The sequence below is a fragment of the Hevea brasiliensis genome, chromosome 14, assembly GCF_030052815.1.
Source record: "Hevea brasiliensis isolate MT/VB/25A 57/8 chromosome 14, ASM3005281v1, whole genome shotgun sequence".
In the NCBI taxonomy this organism is placed as follows: domain Eukaryota; kingdom Viridiplantae; phylum Streptophyta; class Magnoliopsida; order Malpighiales; family Euphorbiaceae; genus Hevea; species Hevea brasiliensis.
Genome location: NC_079506.1, coordinates 20,518,690 through 20,539,957, shown reverse-complemented (window position 1 = coordinate 20,539,957; position 21,268 = coordinate 20,518,690). Strand labels below are relative to the sequence as shown.

Genomic DNA, 21,268 nt, shown 5'->3' with positions numbered 1-21,268 from the left:
CTATAAAACAATATCAGATAGCGCAACTGTCATTCCTCCTCCTGTTAAAGGGTGTCTCATGTTATATGCATCCCCTAACAGAAGAGCACCAGGAGTGGGATAAGGAGCAGCACGCATGCTTCTATTAGGCATTGTTCTTATGTTTCCTTTGTTAATTGCAAAATCAAATGCATCACGTAGCTCTTGGGGAGTCTGAAACACAAATAAAAGCTCTTGATTATCCTAAAGATTAAAAGATAAATGACTTGTCAAATGCACGTGAAATTTCATATTAAAAAGTTCAAAGCATCATAAATCGAGTTATTTTTATGAGCTCCTTTGCACTATTATCTATATGTATCAATGCCAAAATGAAAAAAAATGCATTAGCATGCCTAGAGAACTTTAGTCCCATTCGGGACATCATTCCATAGGTCACTACATTAGTAGTAACCTTTTATCTCTCTTAAAAAGACATTACCACATTCTGCAGCACAACTGACTACAAGAAAGGTATTATATTTATCATATTGCCATAATTATGCAAGGCCATCTACTCTCTTCTCATGCTACAAACTTTTCTAAAAAGTCATTTCATAGGCTATGAACATTATTCATAACCTTAGGTCTCCTTTAGGGAGTAAAGCCGTACTCTACACCTTGCTGCCCCACCAAGGAGATGCTACCTCAATAAACTCTAAGCAAAACATCCATCATAATGCCAAAACTATCCAAGATCCCATACAAGAAACTAGATGGTCCATTATACTGCAACCATACTAAAACTTTTAATCTCATGGTAACTCAAGCTATAACGTTATGCTTAAGTTAGGATAACCAAGTCACTAACTCTAGTTATCACCTAAAAGCAATAACTGATACTTTATCCAAAGGGTTTTAGACCATAATTAGGAGTTTCCTAACTCCTCTACAAGAATAGAATTTCGTTATGGCACAACTATACCAAAAAGAATTTGTTTACAAAATCTTATCATAAAACACCATGGGATATACACAGCTCTACACAATAGTCTTATATCCATATTACCTTGTCTATGACTTATAACACAAACAATGAGAGCCTTGCATGAGTTCTTGTAGTATATCCCAACAATTTGTCATCTCCGTCCCTTACACCTCCATATAAATGCGTATGGAAAACTATCACGATAGAACAACTCAATTAATACCATAAACTTACCTAACTAGGCGGTTCGGTGGAAGTACCCACACCCTCACTTAAGAGCAACTACACTATCATGACTCATTCTATCTGCACAAATTGCCTTACATTAATTAGACATGCCACGGCCCATATCTTGCGACTAATCACATCATCTCTTCGGACACTTATCACTAAGGCAGATATCGGCATTTCTGCTAACTCCAATTATATCACTTGTAGTCCCATGAGAATCGATACATTGGACACATACCAAGAAATACTACAAAGGAAAATGCAGAAACTAGAAGCAAGAAATTATAAAAAGATAAAATAGGATCCTATACTCTGCATGTGACAAACCTAAGATAACATTTCCCATGAATCTAGAGCCTAATCTCTGATACTAACTTTGTCATGACCCAAATAATGGAGTCAGGACTAGGACTTGGAGTCAATATAAGACTCCCAAAGCCCATAGTAAGCTGCTTGATTTTTAGCCCAACCATAAAGCCCATATCTAGAGCCATTTTAAGAAATCAACGGAGACCAGTCGACCATAAACTAGAAAACCCAATGGGGAGTTTTAGCTCACCCTACACCATGATCACAAATACCATATAAATTTAGAACTCTTGCTCTTGCCCTCATAATCCTCAACATAATTATATTATTAAATGAGAGCTCAGCTCCCTCATCCAAGATATATATTCATCCCATTCAACCACACACGCATAAATATAGGTTTACAATTTCAAAGCAAATAATCTTTTATAGTCCCATGCCAAAGATAATATTCCTAGCACATGCGGAGTCTAAATTTTTAATCAATACTATGAAATACTGATATTTACTGCCAGTATACCTGTGAGGAAAGAAGCAGGTTAATCACAAAGAAAGAGAAACTCCTATAACCTGGAAAAAAATATGGTGAATAGGAGTAAGCGTTAAACTCATAAAGTAAGATATTGATTTTAAATATAATTTCTATAACTATCTAGGACTAATGCATCCCTAAGGAAGAAATGCAGTATATATCAATACATTCAACCAAGTTCAAATAATATTCACACAAAGAATAATTTGGAGCACTCATACACCCGTGTGTCACATTAATCAAATATATAAATATATGAGAGCTGATTTCCTACACAGCTCTCTTAATTCCAACTTCTATTGGTGAGATCAACTCGAGTCAGATTTTCTCTTAATAATCCAAATACAGGGGTTAGCGAGACTCAAAGCTGTGCTCATCCCGACTTATCACAAAAAGGATCGGGCCCTAAGCAAGACTAGCTTAAGCTGATCTGCCGTCTTACCCATATTTAGTACCACACCTCACGCACACCAACACATGCACACAGTTTCAATTTACCCTAAAGTGACACCCACATCAATTTCATCAAATAATAATACAACACAAAGCATGCCTATAATAGCTATATACATATAATTATAAGTGAATGCATGAACATGCCTTGTATGTATAATAATATTAAAATTGTAAATAAAATAAATATCTACTCACAGTACATCGGGAATCACTGTGGCCGCTGAGTGGAGGAGGATGGCTGACCCTGATCACCTAAATAATTATATTATAAAGTTATCATAATTAACTCAAAATAAGACTTCAAAGAATCAAAAGACAGCCTAACTTATACTGAAAATCTGGCAAAGTTTTCCCTGTACCTAGGACCTACTCAATCTGTAAAGTAGCTTAAATCACACTTTTAAAATCACAAGTCTCAAATTCATATCTCTACAATATCATCTGGCCCTTCCTAGGCTCTTCAAACTAGTCAAAACTCATTTACTACACATAAAAAAATTATTTAAAAATTTGGGGTGTTACAGCTATTGTGCCAATCTCTGTGTTCACCAAAAAAAAAAATAATAATATACATCATCATTTGAATGTATACATTTTTTACTTAATATACGTATAAATACTTGTATCTAATAGAAAATGTTTATCTTTTATTCCTAATTTCACAATACATTGAGTTTTGATAATATACATTTATTAAAAATAAGATAAATAAAATTAAAACTACACGTTTAAAAATTACTAATTGATAATTACTTTTTTATTAAAAATATCAAACAATTTATTTATATATTTTTTATAATAATTTATGCATACTGTGAAACAACTTATCAAAATTCGAAACTCTTACTTAAAAACAAATTAACCTGAAAAATTATCAATTTTATTAACATATTAAATAAATATGGTAAAATATTTAATTTAAAAACTATACTTATTAAAGAGAAGTTTAATTTAACTATTTTTCAACTTGTTATCTAAAAAATTTAGTAAAAAATTTTAATTTAAACTTAATTTACTTAAAAATTTAAAATTTATGGACCAAATTTTTTGATTTTAAACTTAATTTCTTGATTTATTATATAAACCCAAATTAAACTCAATTTTTTTATTTTCTTTATTTTTAATTAAATTAATTTAAATTTAAACTTTTAAATTAAATTAAATAAAATTAAAAATAAATTAGAATTAGAAACTTCTACAATAAATAATTGAGCTTTCATCCCATTAAATGCCCCCAAAACTTAACTTACGGTTTGTTTGTCTCTTTCCAGGCAAAACAAATTAAAAAACAATTTTGGATAGAACCTCTCCTTTAAATTAACAAATTACTGTATGAAGAAGTAGCAAAACATTCCAAGACATTAGTATTCAATAAAAACCCACGTCTTCAGTTGAACAAATATTCACCAAATCTATTATCAATGTATTCATATTCAAATAAACTATTGTGCATTAAATAATAACCTTGCCTCTAAATACGTTATAAAGAATACCTAGTTCTTTTGTTCCATCTGTAGACAAATTTTATTAACTATGGAGATTGTTTCATGTGCTATTGAAATTACTATTAAGAAGTTATTTTTTAAATATATTAAATAGATAGTATTAAAATAATTTAAAACTAAATTTGATAAGTTATTAATCATAAGAACACTAAAATAAATGTATACATTTTTTACTTAATATACGTATAAATACTTGTATCTAATAGAAAATGTTTATCTTTATTCCTAATTTCACAATACATTGGTTTGATAATATACATTTTATTAAAATAAGATAAATAAAATTAAAACTACCGTTTAAAAGTACTAATTGATAATTACTTTTTATTAAAAATATCATAATTTATTTATATATTTTTTATAATAATTTATGCATACTGTGAAACAACTTATCAAAATTCGAAACTCTTACTTAAAAACAAATTAACACGAAAAATTATCAATTTTATTAACATATTAAATAAATATGGTAAAATATTTAATTTAGCTTCTATACTTATTAAAGAAGTTTAATTTAACTATTTTTCAACTTGTTGTCTAATTTAGTAAAAAAATTTTAATTTAAACTTAATTTAGCAAAAATTTAAAATTTATGGACCAAATTTTTTGATTTTTAAACTTAATTTCTTGATTTGTTAATATAAACCCAAAATTAAGAAACTCAATTTTTTTATTTTCTTTATTTTTTAATTAAATTAAATTTAAATTTAAACTTTTAAATTAAATTAAATAAAAAATTAAAAATAAATTAAATTAAACTTCTACAATAAATAATTGAGCTTTCATCCCATTAAATGCCCCCCAAAACTTAACTACGGTTTGTTTGTCTTTCAGGCAAAACAAATTAAAAAACAATTTTGGATAGAACCTCTCCTTTAAATTAACAAGAATTACTGTATGAAGAGTAGCAAAACATTCCAAGACATTAGTATTCAATAAAAACCCACGTCTTCAATTGAACAAATATTCACAAATCTATTATCCAATACTTATTCATATTCAAATAAACTATTGTGCATTAAATAATAACCCTTGCCTCTAAATACGTTATAAAGAATACCTAGTTCAACCTGTTCAATACTGTAGACAAATTTTATTAACTATGGAATTGTTTCATATTGCTATTGAAATTACTATTAAGAAAGTTATTTTTTTTAAATATAATAATTAAATAGTATTAAAAAATAATTTAAAATTAAATTTGATAAGTTTTAATCATAAGAATAATAAAATAAATGTATACATTTTTTACTTAATATAATGATAAATACTTGTATCTAATAGAAAATGTTTATCTTTTATTCCTAATTTCACAATACATTGAGTTTTGATAATATACATTTATTAAAAATAAGATAAATAAAATTAAAACTACACGTTTAAAAATTACTAATTGATAATTACTTTTTTATTAAAAATATCAAACAATTTATTTATATATTTTTTATAATAATTTATGCATACTGTGAAACAACTTATCAAAATTCGAAACTCTTACTTAAAAACAAATTAACACGAAAAATTATCAATTTTATTAACATATTAAATAAATATGGTAAAATATTTAATTTAGCTTCTATACTTATTAAAGAAGTTTAATTTAACTATTTTTCAACTTGTTGTCTAATTTAGTAAAAAAATTTTAATTTAAACTTAATTTAGCAAAAATTTAAAATTTATGGACCAAATTTTTTGATTTTTAAACTTAATTTCTTGATTTGTTAATATAAACCCAAAATTAAGAAACTCAATTTTTTTATTTTCTTTATTTTTTAATTAAATTAAATTTAAATTTAAACTTTTAAATTAAATTAAATAAAAAATTAAAAATAAATTAAATTAAACTTCTACAATAAATAATTGAGCTTTCATCCCATTAAATGCCCCCCAAAACTTAACTACGGTTTGTTTGTCTTTCAGGCAAAACAAATTAAAAAACAATTTTGGATAGAACCTCTCCTTTAAATTAACAAGAATTACTGTATGAAGAGTAGCAAAACATTCCAAGACATTAGTATTCAATAAAAACCCACGTCTTCAATTGAACAAATATTCACAAATCTATTATCCAATACTTATTCATATTCAAATAAACTATTGTGCATTAAATAATAACCCTTGCCTCTAAATACGTTATAAAGAATACCTAGTTCAACCTGTTCAATACTGTAGACAAATTTTATTAACTATGGAATTGTTTCATATTGCTATTGAAATTACTATTAAGAAAGTTATTTTTTTTAAATATAATAATTAAATAGTATTAAAAAATAATTTAAAATTAAATTTGATAAGTTTTAATCATAAGAATAATAAAATAAATGTATACATTTTTTACTTAATATACGTATAAATACTTGTATCTAATAGAAAATGTTTATCTTTTATTCCTAATTTCACAATACATTGAGTTTTGATAATATACATTTATTAAAAATAAGATAAATAAAATTAAAACTACACGTTTAAAAATTACTAATTGATAATTACTTTTTTATTAAAAATATCAAACAATTTATTTATATATTTTTTATAATAATTTATGCATACTGTGAAACAACTTATCAAAATTCGAAACTCTTACTTAAAAACAAATTAACACGAAAAATTATCAATTTTATTAACATATTAAATAAATATGGTAAAATATTTAATTTAGCTTCTATACTTATTAAAGAAGTTTAATTTAACTATTTTTCAACTTGTTGTCTAATTTAGTAAAAAAATTTTAATTTAAACTTAATTTAGCAAAAATTTAAAATTTATGGACCAAATTTTTTGATTTTTAAACTTAATTTCTTGATTTGTTAATATAAACCCAAAATTAAGAAACTCAATTTTTTTATTTTCTTTATTTTTTAATTAAATTAAATTTAAATTTAAACTTTTAAATTAAATTAAATAAAAAATTAAAAATAAATTAAATTAAACTTCTACAATAAATAATTGAGCTTTCATCCCATTAAATGCCCCCCAAAACTTAACTACGGTTTGTTTGTCTTTCAGGCAAAACAAATTAAAAAACAATTTTGGATAGAACCTCTCCTTTAAATTAACAAGAATTACTGTATGAAGAGTAGCAAAACATTCCAAGACATTAGTATTCAATAAAAACCCACGTCTTCAATTGAACAAATATTCACAAATCTATTATCCAATACTTATTCATATTCAAATAAACTATTGTGCATTAAATAATAACCCTTGCCTCTAAATACGTTATAAAGAATACCTAGTTCAACCTGTTCAATACTGTAGACAAATTTTATTAACTATGGAATTGTTTCATATTGCTATTGAAATTACTATTAAGAAAGTTATTTTTTTTAAATATAATAATTAAATAATATTAAAAATAATTTAAAATTAAATTTGATAAGTTTTAATCATAAGAATAATAAAATAAATGTATACATTTTTACTTAATATACGTATAAATACTTGTATCTAATAGAAAATGTTTATCTTTTATTCCTAATTTCACAATACATTGAGTTTTGATAATATACATTTATTAAAAATAAGATAAATAAAATTAAAACTACACGTTTAAAAATTACTAATTGATAATTACTTTTTTATTAAAAATATCAAACAATTTATTTATATATTTTTTATAATAATTTATGCATACTGTGAAACAACTTATCAAAATTCGAAACTCTTACTTAAAAACAAATTAACACGAAAAATTATCAATTTTATTAACATATTAAATAAATATGGTAAAATATTTAATTTAGCTTCTATACTTATTAAAGAAGTTTAATTTAACTATTTTTCAACTTGTTGTCTAATTTAGTAAAAAAATTTTAATTTAAACTTAATTTAGCAAAAATTTAAAATTTATGGACCAAATTTTTTGATTTTTAAACTTAATTTCTTGATTTGTTAATATAAACCCAAAATTAAGAAACTCAATTTTTTTATTTTCTTTATTTTTTAATTAAATTAAATTTAAATTTAAACTTTTAAATTAAATTAAATAAAAAATTAAAAATAAATTAAATTAAACTTCTACAATAAATAATTGAGCTTTCATCCCATTAAATGCCCCCCAAAACTTAACTACGGTTTGTTTGTCTTTCAGGCAAAACAAATTAAAAAACAATTTTGGATAGAACCTCTCCTTTAAATTAACAAGAATTACTGTATGAAGAGTAGCAAAACATTCCAAGACATTAGTATTCAATAAAAACCCACGTCTTCAATTGAACAAATATTCACAAATCTATTATCCAATACTTATTCATATTCAAATAAACTATTGTGCATTAAATAATAACCCTTGCCTCTAAATACGTTATAAAGAATACCTAGTTCAACCTGTTCAATACTGTAGACAAATTTTATTAACTATGGAATTGTTTCATATTGCTATTGAAATTACTATTAAGAAAGTTATTTTTTTTAAATATAATAATTAAATAGTATTAAAAAATAATTTAAAATTAAATTTGATAAGTTTTAATCATAAGAATAATAAAATAAATGTATACATTTTTTACTTAATATACGTATAAATACTTGTATCTAATAGAAAATGTTTATCTTTTATTCCTAATTTCACAATACATTGAGTTTTGATAATATACATTTATTAAAAATAAGATAAATAAAATTAAAACTACACGTTTAAAAATTACTAATTGATAATTACTTTTTTATTAAAAATATCAAACAATTTATTTATATATTTTTTATAATAATTTATGCATACTGTGAAACAACTTATCAAAATTCGAAACTCTTACTTAAAAACAAATTAACACGAAAAATTATCAATTTTATTAACATATTAAATAAATATGGTAAAATATTTAATTTAGCTTTTATACTTATTAAAGAAGTTTAATTTAACTATTTTTCAACTTGTTGTCTAATTTAGTAAAAAAATTTTAATTTAAACTTAATTTAGCAAAAATTTAAAATTTATGGACCAAATTTTTTGATTTTTAAACTTAATTTCTTGATTTGTTAATATAAACCCAAAATTAAGAAACTCAATTTTTTATTTTCTTTATTTTTAATTAAATTAAATTTAAATTTAAACTTTTAAATTAAATTAAATAAAAAATTAAAAATAAATTAAATTAAACTTCTACAATAAATAATTGAGCTTTCATCCCATTAAATGCCCCCCAAAACTTAACTACGGTTTGTTTGTCTTTCAGGCAAAACAAATTAAAAAACAATTTTGGATAGAACCTCTCCTTTAAATTAACAAGAATTACTGTATGAAGAGTAGCAAAACATTCCAAGACATTAGTATTCAATAAAAACCCACGTCTTCAATTGAACAAATATTCACAAATCTATTATCCAATACTTATTCATATTCAAATAAACTATTGTGCATTAAATAATAACCCTTGCCTCTAAATACGTTATAAAGAATACCTAGTTCAACCTGTTCAATACTGTAGACAAATTTTATTAACTATGGAATTGTTTCATATTGCTATTGAAATTACTATTAAGAAAGTTATTTTTTTTAAATATAATAATTAAATAGTATTAAAAAATAATTTAAAATTAAATTTGATAAGTTTTAATTATAAGAATAATAAAATAATTTTTTCTAAATTATTTTTTTTAATAATATTTAAAATGATACTTTTATTTAAAAAAATAATTTTTGCCCCCAAATGTAATATTAAATAGGTAGTGTATATATTTCTCTATGAATATAATGCAATATATATATATATATATATATATATATATATATATATATATATATATATATATATATATATATATATATATATATATATTAAAAGTTTAATTCGAATCACACTACACTTTCTTAAGTTGTGATTTGCCTTTTTAATAAATGTCAGTACCCAGTTACTCAACAAATGGAGAGCCACAATGCACAGGCCCAGTGGTGTCCCATCATTTCCATGTGGATGTTGGCAATTCTAATTCTACAAGACACATTAGAAGAAGTTATGGTTGCTACTGTGAAGAAATTGTTAGGCCCAGCATACATAATTGCAACAGAAGTAATGGCATTATAGTATGGTTTGGGTGTTGCTAGTGATCGTGATTTTTGAATATTCTATTCTTCTGGATTGATCGTGGCAATGACGTCGCAGTACTCGGCTTTGGGTTCTATGAGCTTAACTGCTTACGATATTAAATTAAAACTTTAGGCTTTTGATAAAAGAGGTGTAATCAAAAATACAATAACACAAAAAAAATGTGCGTTTGAAAATAATTACCAGCTGAACGAAGTGAGTGCGAGACGCTAATTATAATAACGTTTTTAAAGTCCGAACACTATTTAAAATTACGTCCGCATCAAAAATTTGAAAGGAGAGCTAAACGCCATTCAAAATAGCTTATAGCTCTCCTTGAAATAATAAAAAATTAATTAAAAAAAAGTTTAAAGGTTGTACGCTATTTATAGTGGCGTCTAATATTTTTTTTTAATTTTTAATAATTTTATTTTATATTTTAAATAAAATATAAATATTATTTTAATAAATAAAATAATAATATGTAATATTATATATTATAATATTTTTATTATAAATATTATTTTTTAATTTAAAATTAAATTAAAATTTAATAAAATAAAAAATTAAAATTAAAAAAATAAATAATTAAAAAAATTTAAGAAAAATTGGACGGTACTATAATTATCGTCCAACTTTTCTTTAAATTTTTAATTATTTTATTTTATATTTTAAATAAATTAAAAATATTATTTTAATAAATAAAATTATAATAATTAATATTATATATTATAATATTTTTAATTATTTTATTTTATATTTTATAATAAAATTAAAAAAAAATAAAAAATATAAAAAAATTATAATAAAAATATAAAATAAAATAATTAAAAAAAATTAGACTATAAGTTGTGTCCAATTTATTTTAAACCTTTTTAATTATTTATTTTTTTAATTTTAATTTTTTATTTTATTAAATTTTAATTTAATTTTAAATTAAAAAGATAATATTTATAATAAAAATATTATAATATATAATATTAAATATTATGATTTTATTTATTAAAATAATATTTTTAATTTATTTAAAATATAAAATAAAATAATTAAAAATATTATAATATTAATTATTATAATTTTATTTATTAAAATAATATTTTTAATTTATTTAAAATATAAAATAAAATAATTAAAAAAATTAAACTATAAGTTGCGTCTAATTTTTTTTAAACCTTTTTAATTATTTATTTTTTTAATTTTAATTTTTTATTTTATTAAATTTTAATTTAATTTTAAATTAAAAAGATAATATTTATAATAAAAATATTATAATATATAATATTAAATATTATGATTTTATTTATTAAAATATTATTTTTAATTTATTTAAAATATAAAATAAAATAATTAAAAATTTAAAAAACAGTTGGACGCTACTTATAGTAGCGTCCAACTTTTCTTAAATTTTTTTAATTATTTATTTTTTTAATTTTAATTTTTTATTTTATTAAATTTTAATTTAATTTTAAATTAAAAAATAATATTTATAATAAAAATATTATAATATTTAATATTACATATTATAATTTTATTTATTAAAATAATATTTATATTTTATTTAAAATATAAAATAAAATTATTAAAAATTAAAAAAAAAGGTTGGACGCTACTATAAGTAGCGTCCAACCTTTAAACTTTTTTTAATTAATTTTTTATTATTTCAAGGAGAGCTGGACGCTATTTTGAATAGCGTCCAGCTCTCCTTTCAAATTTTTGATGCGGACATTATTTTAAATAGCGTCCGTATCTTAAAAACGTGATTATAGTTAGTGTCCCGCACTCACCTCATCCAGCTCAGCATAATTCACCTCTTTTTAGTAATTATTTTCAAACGTACTTTTTTTTTTTGTATTATTGTATTTTTTATTACACCTTTTTTTATCAAAAGCCCTAAAACTTTAGGCTTCTCAAACATCTTCTTTCATTTTGATAGGGAGGATGCTAATATGTTAGTTCATCAGCTAATTAAGATGGCCTTCCATAGTTCATTTTCTTATTCAGTCTTTTATATTGAGTGATTTTCCATAGTTGATATATATAAATGTATAAAACAGGATAGTATTGAATTATCCAAATTGTTCTATATTTTTAAAATTAATTATTATTTAAATTAATTTTAAAATTTCTATAAATTTAAAATTTTTAATTTTAAAATTAATATAAATTTAAAATTTTTAATCTTACTTATTTCTAACTTCAATTAAATATGAAATTTTACTAGAAGTAATTAATTAAAATAAAAAATTAATAAATAAAAAATAAAAATATAATTTAATCGTATTATAATATTAAATAAAATACTTTATTAGTTTTTAGTTTTTTAAATTTATATTTACAATTAATTATTTATTATATATATTTAAAAATATTTTATTTATTACATATTATTTTTTAAGTTAATTTTCATCTAAGATTTTTTTATTGCAATAAAACAATATATTAATATTTATAAAATTATGAATATTAATTAAAATTAAATATTTTAATAACTATAATTTCTAAAAATAAAAATATAAAAAAATATAAATCATCACAAGATTATTATTAATTTTAAAATTTGTTAAACCAATAACTTAAGAGGGATTTTATTTATTTTTAATTAAAGATCAATTCTAACAAAAAAAATCATTAAAGATAATTAAATTTAAATCTAATTAATTTATTTTTATGTATATCTATATTATTATAATTATAATTTCTTAAAAATTATTATTAAGAGCTAACGTCATATTATTTATAAAATATTATATTTTGCATTAATAATAAATAAAAGAGTAATATTAATAATATATTAATTAATTAAATTTATATTTATATTATTACATTTATTAATATTTTTTTTATTTTTATTCTTTTTGGTATTGAAAATAGTAGTATTTATAGTTTTTATTCTTTTAAATAAAAAAAAATTGTAAAAATAAAACTGTATTGTTGCATAATTATTTTATTATATTGATATAGGAATTTTTTATTAATAACTGAATTGATAATCATATTAGTTATACTAAATATCAAATAAAAAAATAATTAACATTGAAATTAATTTTATAAAAATATATATTTTTTTATTTTTTTGAAATATAATTTTAATACAATTAAAATTTAAACAAACTAATAAAAATATTCTTATAAATACTAATAGTATAAATTTATATTTTTCTTTTTATAAATTTTATTTTTTTAAAAATTATTTTAAAAAAATTTTGTTATAATTTTTAATTTTGAATTAGAAGCCTCTCTCTCTCTCTCTCTCTCTCTCTCTCTCTCTCTCTCTCTCTCTCTCTCTCTCTATATATATATATATATATATATATATATTAATTATAACATGGATGATACATTTTATATTTATATTTTAATTAATAATGTATTTATAACATATATAATATAATTTATAATTTAAAAAATAGAAATACTTATTAAATATATTAAATAATTAATATATTAAATAGGTTTTAAAATTTTTTTTATTAAATAAGATGACAATATCAAATTTCAAGATATCATTATAATAAAAATAAAAATTTTATAATGATAATGTACTAAATAGCCAAAATTTATTTCAAATTATTCCTTTTTTTAGTTTTACAAATAATTTTCTTTCACATTAATCTAGATATGCAATTTCATTATGCAAGTTCACATTATTATAAATTATAAAAAAAAATTAAAATAAAATATATGCAAATATTTAAAAATTAAAATAAATTAATAATAAATATAAATTAGCTCTTTGTATTTAATATATATTTTTAAAAATTATTATTACATATTTTTTTATTATATTACATTTAATATTATAATTAAGTTAATATTATATATTAATAGCATAACATATAGCTTTCATGAAAATATAGTCAAATAAAAAATAATTTTAAATTAATAAATATTTTATTTATATAATTAATTAAAATGACATTAAAATTAATATTTTAATTTAAATAATTAAACATAATATTTATAATATTATGATAATACGGTATAATATTAAAATTTTTTTAAAAAAATAATAGCAAAAAATAGCATTAAAATTTTAATTATTATTTCTAATGAACCAGATTTACAATCACCAACACCCCCACGAAAAACCCACCAACAACAATTCTCGTAAAAACACCATATTTGTCTCCTCCATGCACCACCACAGAGCCAAAAAATCCCTCCAATGACCCCACAAATTGCCAAATACCCAAACACAAGCACCGCAGCCATACGAGCCCTACCCTTTAGCAACTGATAGCTCTTCTTCATTGCGGCAATCCCATAAATGGGCTCAAGCACAGAAACCACACTAGCCAAGTGCCATAAAGCAGTTATATACACATGGACAACCAAGAAGAACACGAAAATCACCACCAGAGATAAAAAGAGCAAAACGACGTTCAGGGTATCGACGGCAATAACGAAAACGACCAAGAAGATAAGGATTACAGAGTTATAAAGCAACATCAACAAAGACACCCACAAAAACGTAATAAACAAGCGCTTGAAAACCCTGGGTATAGCAGAAATGGTAGAAGAGAAAGTCGCTTGGATGTTTAAAGAGAGGCAACAGTGAAAACAACAGCAGCTGTTGAGAGCAGAGAGAAAGCAAAAAGAAAGATTAGATAACAGAACTGGAAGATCATGAGAAGGGTCCATTCATGGCGGGTCTGATTGGGATCAGCTGATGGGTGGTCTTCAAGTTGAGCCAAGAGAGGGTAAGTAAAGAGAGAATGGGCTAAGATGGCAAAAGAAAGAGGGAAAATTAGGGTTAGGGTTATGAGGTAGAAGGTTTTTGGAGAACGTTTGGGGATTGCAATTGATTCCCTCAAAATTTCTGGTATGGTTAAGAATTGGAGCTCTTCCGGTTCAAGATCCATGGCGTGAAAGGGTGTTCTGGCTGGAAAACAGAATGCAAGAAAAGTCGGTGGAGTGAGAAGCGATTTTATCAAGATTCTGGAGAGAAATAGATAGATCAGTGACCCAATGAATGAGTTAAGAACTGACAAGGGACAAAGAAGATAGAATGGAAGGCTAGTAAAGAGTTTGGGCTTTTTATTTTGTCTTTTGGGCCGGTTTTTCTTTCAATTATAGGGATTTTCTAATTAGCCCAAATTAAAAAACAAATTAAACTACTTTAATTACTTATATCAATTTTTTTATTAAATCTTATCATAATTAATAAATTCTATAATAATAAATACAAATAAATTTAAATAATTATATTATGTATTCTGTATTCCTATTTAGGATTTCTTCCTAATTAGTAGAATATAATTATAGAAATCAATTGTATATATATACCCATGTACAGATTAATTGAGATTAATAATTTTAAATTAATAAATATTATTTCTAATGAATAATTTATTATATAATTATTTAAATTTATTTGTATTTATTATTATAGAATTTATTAATTATGATAAGATTTAATAAAAAAATTGATATAAATAATTAAAGTAGTTTAATTTGTTTTTTAATTTAGGCTAATTAGAAAATCCCTATAATTGAAAGAAAAACCGGCCCAAAAGACAAAATAAAAAGCCCAAACTCTTTACTAGCCTTCCATTCTATCTTCTTTGTCCCTTGTCAGTTCTTACCTCATTCATTGGGTCACTGATCTATCTATTTCTCTCCAGAATCTTGATAAAATCGCTTCTCACTCCACCGACTTTTCTTGCATTCTGTTTTCCAGCCAGAACACCCTTTCACGCCATGGATCTTGAACCGGAAGAGCTCCAATTCTTAACCATACCAGAAATTTTGAGGGAATCAATTGCAATCACCAAACGTTCTCCAAAAACCTTCTACCTCATAACCATAACCCTAATTTTCCCTCTTTCTTTTGCCATCTTAGCCCATTCTCTCTTTACTCACCCTCTCTTGGCTCAACTTGAAGACCACCCATCAGCTGATCCCAATCAGACCCGCCATGAATGGACCCTTCTCATGATCTTCCAGTTCTGTTATCTAATCTTTCTTTTTGCTTTCTCTCTGCTCTCAACAGCTGCTGTTGTTTTCACTGTTGCCTCTCTTTACACATCCAAGCGACTTTCTCTTCTACCATTTCTGCTATACCCAGGGTTTTCAAGCGCTTGTTTATTACGTTTTTGTGGGTGTCTTTGTTGATGTTGCTTTATAACTCTGTAATCCTTATCTTCTTGGTCGTTTTCGTTATTGCCGTCGATACCCAGAACGTCGTTTTGCTCTTTTTATCTCTGGTGGTGATTTTCGTGTTCTTCTTGGTTGTCCATGTGTATATAACTGCTTTATGGCACTTGGCTAGTGTGGTTTCTGTGCTTGAGCCCATTTATGGGATTGCCGCAATGAAGAAGAGCTATCAGTTGCTAAAAGGTAGGGCTCGTATGGCTGCGGTGCTTGTGTTTGGGTATTTGGCAATTTGTGGGGTCATTGGAGGGATTTTTTGGCTCTGTGGTGGTGCATGGAGGAGACAAATATGGTGTTTTTACGAGAATTGTTGTTGGTGGGTTTTTCGTGGGGGTGTTGGTGATTGTAAATCTGGTGGGTTTGTTGGTGCAGAGTGTTTTTTACTATGTTTGCAAGAGCTATCACCACCAAGGAATCGATAAGAGTGTTTTGCATGATCATCTTGGTGGCTACCTTGGAGAATATGTGCCTTTGAAAAGCAGCATTCAGATGGAGAACTTGGATGACTAAGGGGCGCCAAATGATGAAGAAATGGCATCATTTGTAAGTTTCTACATATGTAATCTTTGATACAAGTATGTGGACTCTTTGATGTTAAGTACTCAAATTTAGCTATTTTCGGAGAAGTACTGCGTTTTAGTTGTATTCACTGAGTTTTAGATTTAATGCTTTCTAAAGCACTGAAGACTTATTGATTGATGGCGACAATGCATTGTGTATTAAGCACTTGTTGTTGTATGATGACATTATATATCAAATTGTTAGTTTTCATGTGTTTATTGGTTATTACCAATCGGGAATGGCGTGTGGGTCAATGATAAATGGACTATGGTTTTTCCTCATGACGTTGAATTGCCGTGTCTTTGTTCTGTAAGTTATTGTGAAGTCCTTGTAAGTCTAAATTATTAATAAAATCTAATTAATAATAAGTTGACTAAGCAGCTTTTAACTATTGTAGTTCTTTGATTTTGTCACTGTGGTTTCATCAAAACCGTCAACTGCAATCATTTTCCTTCAAACAGGCTAGGTTTGCATCATCCCATCATTATTGCCAAATTCCTCGGCCTCTCTGTTATGACTAAGGGATGGGATGAGCTAGATGAGTTGACTGCGCTGGTTAAGTTGACTTTGGTGGGCTGGTGGACTGTATGTAATATACAGGGCAACATTCTGGTATTTTGTAGGGGTTAGAATAAATAGGGGAAGAATAGTTGTAATTGGGCATTCTATAATCAATAACAAATGCAGAATTCTTCTTTCTCTCTTTTTCTCTAATTCTAATCTCATCCCTTTCTATTCTCTTCTCACCCAGTCTAATTCTCTGCTCACCTAGTCCTTTTCTATCTCTCTCTCCCTATTTCTCTATTCAGTAATTGTGCAGGTCTGATATGTAGCACTCTCTCTCCCCAAGTTTCCCTTCAACATATGAATTGCCTCATCATAGTTGTTTCTCAAATTCTCATGATCTGTTCTTAAGTCTTGAAGATTGTACTCAACTTCATATAATCTCCATTATTCACATCTTTGATGACAATTGCATAAAGACTTTTCAAGTGCCTAACCTAATCACTTTTTCAAAGCAGTTTCATTTTCTATTGCCTTGTTTGTATACGCTTTAAACCCATTCTATTTTTTCCTTCCAAATATATGTTCAAAGTTTATACATGCTATATAGTATTTAGAAAATGATATGGACTGGATTTCACGCATGAGTAAGCTACTGGTTGGAAAAATTAGTAGTTGTTGTTGCTTTTTTTTTCCTGCTAGTATTAGCTTTTTGATAACCATCTTGAATGGAATGCTCACTACCATTGATGGAATACTGTCCATAGTCTTCAAATACTTTGTTGTTGCTAACACCTTTGTGCCTCTCTATTAGTTTTGCAGATTTTCTGCAGAACCGCACTTTGTCAAGGCACTTTTGACTTCACCTTTTTCACTTTCTTAGAAAATCTTGTCTATGCTACTCTTCTCCTTGTTGAGTTTCAGTTTAGGACTCATCTTCTCAACAGACCTGTTGTAAGATTCTTTGTGCTTTTGATTTGATTTCAAATAACCCTCTCAATGGGTTCCTTCTACAAACATGCAAGATCACTGTAAACAGAGAGTTTCATTAAAAAGGTGCCTTTATGATTGAGTTATACACTGATATCAGTTGGTTGAAAAATTTAAGCTCTATTGCTCTAATATCACTTTATATAATATACAAACAGTTTTTTTTTTTTTTTATTTATATATTTTATTTATGTTACTTTCTCTACTTTTGAGTTTAATATCCTTAAATTCCCCACCAAAATGTTATTAGATTGTAAGTCAATCTTGGGAAGCAAAAGAAAAGGATATATAAAGGTGTTTTGAGGAAACTCTCTTTTGAATTTGATTCTTAAGGCTTGCAAAATCCTATGTGTGAGAATTCTTTACATCCATGGAAGAGTAGAAAACCCATTGGAAAAGTGTAAGTCCTAAGGTGTGAGACTCTATAGAGATTGATGAATGGATGAGAGGTCTTTTGAAGATGGCAAAAAAGGCCAAGTGCTTTGATAAATTGAGATTGTGTAGAAAACTTCCTATCTAGAGACACAAAGGCGTCAATAACAACCAAGTGTTTTGAAGACCATAGGTGTAGCGCCAATTGTTGTGACGATTCTATTCATGATTCTCAAGGAGTTAGTTAAAAACCAAATTTGTTGCTGAAAATTTACTCGTGAAAAATTTAACGCAAATAATTCTTTTCCCAATTTTATAATATACATGATTTGGACAGAAAACATAATATAATATTTAAAGCCTTTATGAAGGATGCAGAAAATAAAGTTGCTTTGTGAGTACTTGGGCACTTAAAAGGTTTTGATGATGTTGTCATAAAAGATTTGAATGATGAAGGATTCGAGATTTTTAGGAAATGAAATATGATCTTGAAGACTTGAGAGAAGTTCATGAGAATTTGGGAAATAGTTATAATGAGGCAACTCATGAGATGAAGAGAAATCTTGAAGAAAGAGAAGATGAGGAATCTAATTGTTATGACAAGGTGACGCTTCACTCTGCCTGTGTGAAGTAGAATTGTTGCAGTTCAAGATTTCCTTCTGGGTTTTAGTTTGAGCTCTTGTTGTCTGCAAATAAAATAAGAAGAAATGATGAGAAGCTATTTAATATGGTAAACTTAGATGTTTTAAGCAGGTGGAATAGGTATTGAAATGAGTAGTAGTACCAAGAGTGTTTACGGGTATGTATGATGTACTATTTATTGATATGCATGTAATTTTATGGGAAGATAGATGTGTGGAGCATGTAACTACCTACCTGGGATGCTGTGTGTTACAGAGGAGTGGCTCATTTGTGCTAAATATGTAATTTGTAGTCTTTTATATATTATTACGTTTCCCATGTAATTCCTTGAGTCAACTGCTGGGTGGTTTTCTCTTGAGAATAGTTGGCTTTCTCTGAATATTTTTGATAGAGACTTGCATCAGTTCTCTATTACTCTTTTTTCTTTAGTTCTAAACATGTTTTTCTCAAGACTAAGGTCACAAGTGCTTGCATGCATATTGAAGTAGACTAGATTAGATTGTTTAGTAATTGAGCTGCCCATTCACCAATGTTACCTTAAGTCAGTTTGGCCTTTGGCATTCCTTTTCTCGTTGCCTGCCTCTAGCCTTGGACGCATCCAGCTTGGTTCTTTTTCTTGTTTCATTGAAGTAATCTTTTTGCGCATTCATTTCACATCTCGTACATGGAAATCTTTTTAGGTTTTGGAATGAAGTACAGCAGTGTTACTTGTCAAGGAAGAAAGTGAAAAATGTTTATGTAGAAATTACTACATAGGTCCTTAACATGAGAATTTCTAGCAAGGGCTTAGTATGGGTCCTGATGATGGCATAATACTAACGGATTTTTATTTATTGTTATTTGACACGAGTGCATGTGCTCACATGTGCATATATGCAAGGATGAGAAGGATATGAATATTATAAAATTAACAAAGTGAAGCCCTTCAATTGTATAGATTGCAGCTACAGTTAACTTTCTAGAAGCCCTTGATGCCAAAGATTTAAGAAGCACAAAAAGGGGGTTCCGTGCAAGGACCAATTCTTAAAAGTCTCCAATTTCTCTTTTTGAATATAGCATGACTATCTTGTGGATAGATACTATATGTTGGCTGTTGGAAGTTTCTATAATATTATGAACATAAATGTACGGTGTTATTGTTCCTAGGTTTTGCCCATTTTGAGTTTTCATAAAAAAATTGTTTAGTTTGTTAAGCATCATTGAATGAATTATGACTGGAAATGTATGTAAATATATATATATATATATATATATATTGTTTTGTCTTGCAAAAGTTTACATGTCACTAAGTTAAGTAAATGTCAGTTTTCAGAACTGCTGTCTTGTAATGCTTATGGATGAAGATAGATGGTTTGTTTCTCTTCATATTATTCTTCATAGTTTGGTAATACGCAGTTTGTTGACACCAATTTCATCTGTGAAACAGATACAAGACTTAGCTGTTGTCTCTTGGAAAGTTTCATTTCCAGGTTGGCGTTTTCCTTCAATTTTATCTTCTCGATTTCTCATTGACACATCGAAAATATCGGTTTTATTCCTTTGATTTGCACAGGGATTAGAGAATCCTCCTTGTATTTGTTAACAGTGCACTGATTTTTCTAATGGTGGTTGTAGTTTATAAAGCATAAAGCTGTTATCTCTGTTGACTCCTTGCTATTTTTAAAAATCTTATGCTGCAAAATTCTCTGCATTCCTTGAAGTTTTTAATGAATAATTAGTTATCTAAATTCTTTTAATTACATGTAAAATTAATATGTAAGTGGGGAAATTAATTACTCTTACAAATGAATTTAGCAGCGTAATGCCAATGATTTTTTCTTTTGCTACATTATTATCTATAATTTTCGTGGCTGTAATGTATTAAAATAAAAGTTTATATTATAATTTCAAATCAAATCGGTTTTAGATTTTTCAAGAAATTAATTTTAAATATGAGATAGTTAATTTCGTACCATCAACCTTAGTGGAAATTATAGATCCCATGTGAGTATATTTTTCCCCAAATGGAAGAGTTGCATATTTTTGATGATGGGTTAAGACTTCG

General features: G+C 25.5%; 2 pseudogenes; one reads left to right on the top strand and one right to left on the bottom strand.

The window, feature by feature from the left end:
- On the bottom strand, nucleotides 1-14,970 carry LOC131168869 (uncharacterized; annotated as a pseudogene).
- Nucleotides 14,971-15,593: 623 nt separating this feature from the next.
- On the top strand, nucleotides 15,594-16,774 carry LOC131173139 (uncharacterized; annotated as a pseudogene).
- The last annotated feature ends 4,494 nt before the right edge of the window (nucleotides 16,775-21,268 follow it).